Raw genomic sequence first — 11315 nt, forward strand, 5'->3', positions numbered from 1 at the left:
CGCCAAATTGTAGGCGTCACTCGAAGTGAGCCTACGTTAAAGCATGTGGTGAATATGCTTGACACTCATAAGAAGTGGGGATTGACATTACGATTAGGGACAACAATTAGGGACAAAGCAAAGTAGCGAACCGCCAACAAGTTTTTAAGGATCTTGTAAACCGTTAACGGATCATAAAGGCAACCACGATTAAGGGACAACGATAAGCAACAACGATTGACCCGTGAAGGTTACACCCCATTCATAATCCATGAGTTTACTAACTCCATATGGTTTGGAACCACGAAAGGAGGATCGGGGATGATGGTACAAAGTGAGTCATGAAGTCACATTTGCCCGTATTGGCCTCTACTCGATTCTTATAGTGAAAATTGATTCCTGCGATTTCAAAGGCATACAAACAAAGATTCAATTTGCTCCAAACTATTATTAAGCTAAATTGGTTAAATATTAATGCAACACATAATTTTAAAATATTTGTGATCACTTGAATTAAATAACAAGATTAAAAAGGAACCTAAACCGATTGTTCAAATTATCTTATTAGGCGTGATTTTCAATTACATATTCCTTTAAACATGCAATATGGTGATCATAATAAATAATATAATTAACATTAATATTGGAAGCAATTGGACAATAATAATGCGAGTCAAATCAAATATAAAAAAACCTAATCATGATTCTAACAATAAGAAAATAAAATGAGAGTAATTAAATTACCTAATTAATTACTCACATTTCGCGCGTTCCTTTAAATTGCTACATCTTGAATAAATTGTTAGTAACTTCAATAAAAATATAAATCGAATTGAAATAATTAAATTAAATAAATGTAGAGTTGACTTGGTCCAAACCCTCAGTTAATTATAACTTTCACGCCTTGGTTTAAGTTTATAACTTCGGGTATTGTATGGACTCCTTGGAGTGCTTAGGGGAAGGAATGAAAAAATAGGGAGGCTAGTGTTTAGGCTAAAGTGGGAGAAGAGAATTATTTTGTGATCAATCTTGTTGATTATTGAAAAAGGGGTGATATGACCTCTATTTATATAGAAAAAAGAAGGGTCGAAAAAACAAGATAAGATCCGAATTAAATCGGAATAAAGCTCGATAAACAGCAGTTTTTGCGGTTTTTGTTTTTATCATATCTTTTGATCTAGAAATTAGAATATGATAAATATGATATAGTTGGAAATATCTTGAAGTATACTTTCTAACCCAATTAGAATCAGATTAAAATATTTTGTAGAACAAAAGATATGTCCGAAATAGTGAGACGGTGTCAGTTTTGGATAGAGTTTGACATTTTATTCATATCTTTTCCGTTATAGCTCGGAATTGATATTATAATATATCATTGGAAAGATAATTTTAAGGGATATCCAACCATATAAACTTTAGATAAAAAAAATATGAGGAACAAAAATCATATCTGACTATCTTTGAACGTCTTTCAATTCGGAAAGAAATAGGATTTTCAAAAAGAAAAGTTTTATTCAATTTCAAACTCTTTAATCTTATCTTTTCAAAAGGATAATTAATATATTTTAGAAACTTATAGAAGCCTCCAATTAATCCTAATTGGTTTAGGAATGAGATTAAATAATTTGGAACCTCCACATGATCATTGGGTCGTAGGTAAGGTGGGCTTAGGTTCGGTTTGGGCTCAGTTTAATATTTTGGTCAAAACTTATTCGTTATAACTCGGATTTGGACTTATAATATATCGTTGGAAAGATCTTTTCAAACCCCATCCAATTATTCAATAATTAGACCCATATTATGGACCAAAATAAACTAGAATAAATGTATTTATAAAAAGGACAAGAAATGAATGATTTTAAAGGACACAAAATGAATTATTGTGGGTTTAAAGGCACGAAAAGAGGAAAATAAGTTATGGTTTGGGGAAATGGGATAGGAGTTGGGTTGGTTTTATGAAATGGAAATATGAATTTAAGCATTCCAAGATTAAATACTCAACCCATCCAATAATGGCGGTGAAAGGTTGTTCATCATCGGGTTTGGTTTTGGGGAGACATTTTTAGGTGTCTACACCACATATACTGGAAAAATTTGTTGTGTCGAGTGGTGAATTTTAACTACATATAAAGAGTTACTCAGATGATTTGAAATTATACTTTACAGAAAATTTTGTTTGCTTCACCTGCATCGCCACGAGATGGGAATGGCTCGGGGTCCGTTAACTGGATGGCAGGATATTATCGATAGAATTCTCTGCGACTAAGAATACAACGACGGCAAAAGTCAAAAAAACATTAATGGTGTGGAATTGTAGAGATATGGAAAGAGATACCTTCCTACCATATCTAAAACACATTGTGAAGTTACATGTGCCATATATGTTATTGTTGACTGAAACAAGAGTGTTTGTAAGATGGCTCGTGTTATATGTAATAAAAAAAAAAAAAAAAAACAAACAAATTGCTTTGCAATGTATGTGAGTTCTAGTAAAGAAGCTAATGACAGAGTTACGTTGTAAATCTTTACTAGTGACATAAAATTTAGTTCAGCAGACGACATAGGTGATATAAACAGCTGGAATATGGCAATAGTTTCATAGTCAAATGTACGGAGTTGTGCATTAATTATATCATTATCACAAATGAGGTGTTTCAAATTATAAATGTTTTGGGTCCTACTTCTAATGTTGATAGTTGTGAAGTAATTCTATTATTGTTTTTAAATTAGATCTTTCAATTTATAAACATGTTGGGCTATATTTCTAATTCCTTGTCATGATCTCTGTCAAAAATAAATAAAAAAAAATCCTTGTCATGATCGGCCCATATTTATGTGTGACGGTCTATGTCCTATTAAATTTTCATTTTGTTGCACGTATAACATTAGCTCATTTATTCATACTATTAGGTAACATGCATTTGGGCGTTAAACTAAAAACCCCAATGGGCTTCTTAATGTCAATTGAATTGGATATAAGGACCCTATATAATGTATTGACTTAATTAAATACAGGCCAGTGAAGTACTGTATCATGCCCCCTTTTATGGGTCTGTATAACATATGGGCCAAATGAATTTGCATTCTTTCACATGGGCCAAATGAATTTGCATTCTTGCACATGGGCCAAATGAATTTGGTTTAAATACGTGGGTCCTATAGTTTACTTCCTCCGTTTCTATTTAGTTGACACGTTCAATTTAGGCACACATATTAGTGAGAGGGAGAGGGTGAGAGAGAATTATAAATCAAGTGGGGTACACTTAAAAAGCAAGGTATAAAACTTACCCAAAAAGGCAACGTGTCAACTACAAAAAACATCCTAAAAAGAAATACGTGTCAACTAATAAAAACAGAGGTAAGTATAACATTAACCTAGACGAAATTAGATGTGTCTCATATAAACTATTGCGTAAGTAAACCAATGACTGAAACAAGGTAATAAATAATTCACGTTTTGTAGAGTACAATGTCGCTAATCAAACAAATGAAATTCTCGTTTTGTAGAGTACAATGCCGCTAATCACGTCACAACTGACTGACTATACTGTTTACTCATCCAAACTACCATATCATAGTACGAGTGGAGTTAGGAGCTGCAGATATTCAATCATCGTATAGACCTTCCTCTGGAATTTGCTTATCTATGTTTATACAAAAATTCCCATTTATAGGAGCAATACACTTTGTAAACCACAGTTCTCCGGTGTGATTCAGTCTCCTTTTCCTCCTAGGCTTCACCTGCGACGTTTCTGATAATCTAGAAGTAAAAACCTGATGAAAGTATAAAACCATAAAATCAATAATATCATAAAACGTATTAAAAATTACTTGCAATAACTAATGTTTACCAGAAAACGGACACCGGTAAAAGGACTGTCACTATGAGGAATCCCTTGGATGTCTTTCCCCGTACGCTACATCCAACATCTAAGCAGGTACACGAACATTAGTCTAATAATGATGTCAATGATGTATTACTTACTTACCCCACAAGTGAGGTGAATCTATCATTACTTACCCCTAGCTTTCCGCAGTCACTGTTTGCATAGAGACAATCAAGCTTGGCAACAGCACTAATGTTTGTATATCCCATACACTCATCCTTGAATAAACAACCCACTTCACAGGGTCTCTATTAAAATTGTCCAGATAATAAACCTACACAAGAAAATATTAATCATTTATACGAGATAGAAAGATATTTAAAAGAGTATGCTTCGAATGATATCAGTTCACTAACCACAATGAACAATAAACAACCCCTGCTGCTACTAGCATAGCCTATGGAATAAAACCTTTTTGAAAATCTCATGACACTACCCATAAATTTTGTGAATACAAGGTTACACCAATCATACTAATCACATTCCATTGCACACGTCATTGCAGGGATAAGATCAGAAAACAATCGTGGTGACTGAGTCATGCAAAGAATCATGAGCAAGAACAAAATGAGAAATAATGTCTTAAATTTGATTTCCTCGTCATCTTCCCACTCACTCTCAACCCGTTTCATTCGGCATGAGTTAATTGTATATATACCCTTAGCAGTATATACCTTTCCTTTATATATGCTATTTGTGGTCTCCCAAGATTGGCTGTATTTGTTCAACAACATTTCAACCTTCAGACGCAGCTTTCCAACCACACTCTTCTTCAACGGTACAACTTTGCCATTATTAGGAAGGCCTATGACCCAATGGACTTGATTTTGGGACAACTTTAACTACTGACCATCAGGAGACATTAGATTCTTGTTCAATGGATCACAACGACTCAATATCCAATAGGCTAGCAGTCTAGGAAGTTGCATGCTTGATGCTAGGTAAATCATTCCCCCAAATCCCATGTTATGCACCCACTTCTTTCTTGTTTCATCCAACTTTTGACATATTCTACCGAATGACTCAATACAACATGTTAAATTTGGTTCATACAATACATGTCAATACCAAAAATTCCGGTCAACCAACTTCAACATAGAAACCAATGGTCTTACCATTTTTACAACTTAGATAATAAAACAGTAACAAACCTTACTCCTACCCCTTACTTGATATATCGAGACTCTACCTTTAGCTTTAACTAACCCACCCACAGTCAAGTGATCGTCCTGTTCAATCCACGTAGTAAGCAACCTAAAACTTTAAAATAATAATATTGGCACAATCAGACAGTGTAAATTGAACTTTGCAATACCTCGAAAATCTCAGGGCTAAGTTCTACAAGCTTCCCATTAGCTCTAACACTCGATGTTGTCCTGTAAACCTAGTTCGGTATGTAACATGAATCATCACAAGCTCTCTAAAACACAAGTTTGGTATCCGTTCATACCTTCTTACTATCCCTTCTCCTTTTTGAGATTAGACCCAATGCCTAAATTTGTCACTGTATAGTAATAATTAGTAAACGTTCTCGCTTTAACATAATAAGTTGAAGTGTAATCTATTATTACCAAATCCAGATCACCATTGGAAATTGCGTTATCTGAATATGAATAGCTCAAGTCCATTGCAATCCTAAAACTAAATAAACATACAATTCGTTGAATTAAATAAGTCCAATTGTAACAAAGTGAAATTATAAAAAACAAAACTCAAAATTATACTGCAATTAACTTACAATTTATAAATTTAGCCACAATGGGTTCGAACATGTGCTTAACAAAAACAAAATTAATTGGCTTGCAAATTCCTAGAAGTAGATATAGTGATATGAAAAAACCAAGGAAACACAAGAAAAAGGGGGAATATTCAAGAAACCACAATTTTAAATCAACAAAACAAGATAAACCTATCTCAACAATCACCAAGATAAATGAAATAGTGGATTCTTAATTAAGCTAACACAAAATAAAGGTAGGATTAAGGTACAACCACAAATTAGCAATCACAAATAAAACCAAATGATCACAAAGATAATGGTAGAGGGAGAAAGTCTCTTTGATTACTATAGACACCTAAAAATGTCTCCCCGAAACCAAACCCGATGATGAACAATCTTTCACCGCAATTATTGGTCGGGTTCAGTATTTAATCCCGAGAGTGCTTAAAAATTCGTATTTAATTAAATTCAGTTTTTAAATAGTCCATGGATCAGTCTTGATGTTTAGTTTAAGCATAGTTTATTTTTAATTTTAGCCCAAACCTTTTTTATTTTATTTATTATTTTGGCCCAAACCTTTTTATTTTATTATTATGGTCCAATTAATAAGTAATAAATCAGAAATGGCCCGAAATTATCAATCAGTACTTAAAAAGGCTAAACGACATTAGGGCAAAAATTTATTTAGACCGAAAAATGGATGCATAGTTTCCCGCGTCACGGGGTTTAATGCCGCGCCACGGTGGGATTCCCCGCGACATAGTGTCTGTGCTGTGACACGGGGCCACTCTGTGTCCTTTCCGCGTAAACACTTCACGCGTTTTATCTTCCGTAACCTAATTATTTCCCACGACACTCTGTTTTCCCCAGTGTCATGGGAATTTCCCCTGTGTGACGCTGCTTGGCACCGTGTCACAGTGTGCTCTGCCGTGTCGCGATGTTTTTTTCTTAGGGTTTTTATCTTTTTAGGGTTCTGTGTGTTCCTACTACTAATTTTTTATATAAATACCCCCTCATTTCTGATGTACAGGGCATCAATTAACTCTCCTTTTCTCTCTTCTATGCTGTTGCCTAAACACTAGCCTACCCTTATTCTTTCAAAATTCTTTCTTCAAACACTCCAAGGAGTCCATACTTTACTCGAGGTTCCGTCCTTAAACTAAGGCGTGAAAGGTAGAACTGTTTGAGGGTTTGGCCCGAAACCAACTTTCTTTAATTTAATTTAATTTAATTATTGCTTTGTTATTTTTCCTTGAAGTTAATAACTCGTTCATTATTTTATAGTTGCAAGCAAACAAAATCAAAATAAGAATTATGTTCCTTTTATTTCTATTATTTTTCTAACGATTTTATGTCATTTGATTTATTGTTGAATTGTTTTCAATATTAATGCTTATTTTATTATATTTATTGATCACCATATTGCATGTTTAAAGGATATATGTAATTGAAAATCACGCCTAATAAGATAATTTGGACGACCGGTTTAGGTTCTTTTTTAATCTTGTTATCAAATCAAGTGATCACAATATTTTAGAATTATATGTTGCATTAATATTAAACCAATTTAGCCTAATAATAGTTTGGAGCAAATTGAATATTTTGTTTGTATGCCTTTGAGATCGCAGGAATTACTTTTCACAAAAAGAATCGAGTAGAGGCCAATACGGGCGAATGTGACTCCATGACTCACTTCGTACCATCATCCCCGATCCTCCTTTCGTGGTTCCAAATCATATGGAGTTAGTAATATCATGGATTATGAATGGGGTGTAACCTTCACGGGTTAATCGTTGTTGCCTATCGTTGTCCCTTTTTGTGGTTGCCTTATAATGATCCGTGAACGGTTTACAAGTTCCTTAAAAACTTGTTGGCGGCTCCCTACTTTGCTTTGTCCCTAATCGTATATGTCAATTTCCACTTCCTATGAGTGCCAAGAATATTCACACATGCTTTAACATAGGCGCACTTCGAACGACGCCTACAATTTGGTAACTCCACTAGGGAGGATTCTTGGTTATTTATCGATTTGAGTGATCGGTATTTAATTAAGATGAGTGGATGAGACTTGAAAGATTCTTGAAAAAAATTCCTGTGATTAATTTGACATTTTTGCATAAGCATAGACGTTTTACCGTCGCATTTAGGTCTGTCCCGTAGGAAAAATTGAATAACTTGATTGCGAACGAAGGAAAACAGGGCACCATTCAGATTTTCTGACTCCCGCGCCACTCCAGAAATTGCCGTGTCACGCGGTGTGCAGCACCATGACACGCTACACTCTGTCGTGTCACGGCAGTCCTCAAATTAGTCCGGTGGCTTATTTTCTCTTCTCACAGTCAACTTCCTTCGGTTTTTATGAAAAAACATGTGTGTTCAACATACGTCTTAGCCTCGGGGGATTTAAGATCTATCAACCCAAAAACATTCATGGCAATAAGGGTTCATCCGAGTTATTAACTCCACCCAAACCATGGAGTCAAGTTCGATTTCATCACAAACACGCGGAGCCGCCCGTTGGCATACACCCTCAAGGGAGGCTTCCTTGCTAACGCGTCCAAACTCTTAACCATGGTACCTTTTTGACACCCAAATCTTGAATAATAGTTGAACATAGATCTTGACCTTAGGTTGCGAACTCTTTTTTTACATCATCGTGACTAAAAGCTACGTGGTTTATTTGGTGCTAACCCACATGTGTTTGCTCATTTTATTTAACCTATGACCGAGGGTTTTTATTTCCACATAGTAATTAGTACGGACTTAAAATTAATTAAACCTGGAAATTGCGCAATGATGAGTGTCATTTATGGCACTCATAGGGTAGTCTTTTAGGATGATTTCATCTTCCTTTTTTATGCTTTTTTAACTTATTTTTGGTCCTTTTTCCTTTAATCTCTTTCTTTCTTTCTTTCTTTCTTTCCTTGTGTTTTTCGTGTTTTCTTCTTGTTTTCCTTTTATTTGGTTCTTTTTCTCTTTTATATTCCTTTTCGTTGTTTGTTTTTGTAGGTATCTAGGATTTGTCTTTGCAAGGGAATCAAGTTGGGCTATAATAACTAAGCAAGTAGGAAATAATCGGCTTGGAGAGGGCTCAGAAAGGGCATGGAGAGGGCATCAAACCCTGCCAGTCTGCCGCGGGTGCGAGTATAAAGGTCGCGGGCGCGGGCTCATTTGCACAAAAGTGGCAGATTTCGACCAAAAACTCTAAACGGTCTGGCCGCGGGAGCGGGAAGATTGGAGAGCCCGCTCTTACCAGAGAGACCGCGGCCCTCTGATCATCCTTTGGGAGCAGGGGATTCGCCGCGGTCTTGCCGCGGGAGCAGGTGCTTTTGTCGCGGGCGCGAGATATAAGACCCGCGGACGCAGGTGTTGCCCAGGAAGCTCGCGGAATTTTTAATGGGTTCCGTACCCATTTTTCCGCGGGCGCGGGGTTTATTGGAGAGGGCGCGGGAATCCCGTTTTTCTTCTTTGCCTATAAATACACTTGTAATTCCTTTTTTTGAACTTAACTTTTAGATAATTTTCATTAGCTTAATTCTAGAGAGAGAAATTAGAGAGAAGTTAGAGAGAAGTTCTTGGATTTGGATTTGTATTTCAACATTGGATCATTTGTGCTTGGATTTCTTCATTTTCAATCATTAATGTTAGTAAGATTTTCTTCTTCTAGTTCATCTCTTACTTGATTGATTTAGTTTCATCTTTGATTGTTAGTATTGCTTGTATTTGAATTGGATATTGTAGTTGATATTGCTTTCTCTTGATTTTTATTTAGAATGATGATCAATGCTAAGTCTAGTGATTTGTTCTTGAGTTACACCATGATTAGTGAGTAGATTAGTTGCTAGGGAGAAGGGGAAGCATGCTTGATTGATAATTTGTGCTAGTTGATGATCTTTGATTGATTGAATTGTTGTTTCAATTAAATTGGTTGACATAGTTTTGCATGTGATTAATTAGATTAGGAATGATTAACCTATAAGATTAATCTAGATTGCATTGCATTTCTTAATGACATGATCCATCAATTTGAGAATTGCTTTAATTGATTGAGTTCAATTGTGAATTTCCTTGGTTAGCCACTCATAGTGACCCCTAGTTTGACCTCTAGGAGATAGCTCTTGAACTCTCTTGATTGCTTCTATTGTTTGTCCTTTGCAATGCTTGAATCAATCGAAGAAATTGTCGATTAGCACGATTATTGAATTACCATGTGGAACCAATATCCCTAGCATTTGGCTTATTGAATTACTTGATTAGTCTAGTTTTGCTATCATAACACCAACTATTTTCTCACTTCAATCTCCGAAATAGCTTGATTTAGGCTAAAGAGAACATCAACTAACTCCTTTGGGTTCGACCCTATACTTACCTATACTCGTTTTAGGTTTGTTTATGATTTTATAAATAGTGTTTGATTTTGGGATAGGCTATTAACGACTAGTTTTTTCCTCTATCAAAATGGCGCCGTTGCCGGGGAGTGAAATTGGTGCTCAGCTTTAGTTGTTGAGTCTATTTCATTTTAATTGAAAAAAAAAATACAAAAAGATTTTGTTTCTTAAGGCTACATTTTTAGCCGTGCTACTAATATTTTCATTGAGTTTTGCATGCATAGAGCTCGTGATCGATCCATTGTGCCTTTTGACCCGGAAATCAAAAGGACTCTTTTGAGGAGAAGAACTGCTAGTCGATCCTTTGAATTTAGTTCTTCAAGCGAAGAAGGATTTGAAGAGGAACTAAGTATGGGAGATCAACCAAGAGTTGCTTTGAAAGAATTGGGAATTCCCGGTGCGTACAAGTTTGAGAGTGGAATTGCTCCACCTACAACACCGACGAATGACTTCGAAATTAGGCCGGCGATGATCTCTTTGATCGAAAGGAGACAATATAGCGGAGCTAAGAATGAGAGTCCGTTGAACCATCTCAAGGTGTTCGGAAAGTATTGCAATACTATCAAAGTGAATGGAGTTTCTCAAGAATTCATCCGGCTAAAGTTGTTCCCATTTTCTCTCATAGGCCGAGCCTTGGAGTAGTTTGATAAGGAGGTAAAGCCAAATTCACTTCGAACATGGGACGAAGTCACCAAGGAATTCTTGTCCCGATTCAACCCACAAAAGAAAACGGCGGAGGCTAGAGCTTTGATTCAAGGGTTCAAGCAAAGACCTAATGAAAGCCTCTACGAAGCATGGGAGAGGTATAAGGAGTATCAAAGGGAATGTCCCCACCACGGAATTCCAACTTATCAAGTCATTCAAATTTTCTATGGTGGCCTAAGTCCTCAAGGAAAATCATGCCTCGATGGAGGTGCCGGAGGTCTCATAATGAATCGGACGGAAGAGGAAGTGGTGGACACTATAGAGGACGTGGTTAAGTAGTATAGAGATTGGCAAGATGGTGAGAGGGATTCAACTAGCAAGAGTGGCTCTTCGGTGTACTCTATAGACCATCTAAATGCGATCAACAACTTATCCTCACAAATGACAACCTTGAGGAAAGAAATGACCGCAATCAAGGCCAAGTTGGAAGGTTCCTTTTCTTCTCAAGCTTCGAATTCTCCCTCCCAATTTAAGGGGAGAGGTACCTTTTCTATTTCTCAACCCCCTCCCTCTTCAAATAATATGCCTAGTGGTTGCTTTTTTTGTGATGCATGTGGATCTTATGATCATGACTCTTGTAATTGCCCTCATGCTTCTCCGGAATGTGGTGATGATTTTGATAATAGTGAGAGT

General features: G+C 36.1%; 1 non-coding gene across 1 annotated transcript; it reads right to left on the reverse strand.

The window, feature by feature from the left end:
• Window positions 1-10713: 10713 nt before the first annotated feature.
• LOC145565558 (small nucleolar RNA R71) lies at window positions 10714-10819 on the reverse strand. Its single transcript, XR_014095053.1, has one exon. It is a non-coding gene; the product is annotated as a small nucleolar RNA R71 (small nucleolar RNA).
• Between the last annotated feature and the right edge of the window lie 496 nt (window positions 10820-11315).

The sequence above is a fragment of the Chenopodium album genome, chromosome 1, assembly GCF_948465745.1.
Source record: "Chenopodium album chromosome 1, dcCheAlbu1.1, whole genome shotgun sequence".
Classification (NCBI taxonomy): Eukaryota; Viridiplantae; Streptophyta; class Magnoliopsida; order Caryophyllales; family Amaranthaceae; genus Chenopodium; species Chenopodium album.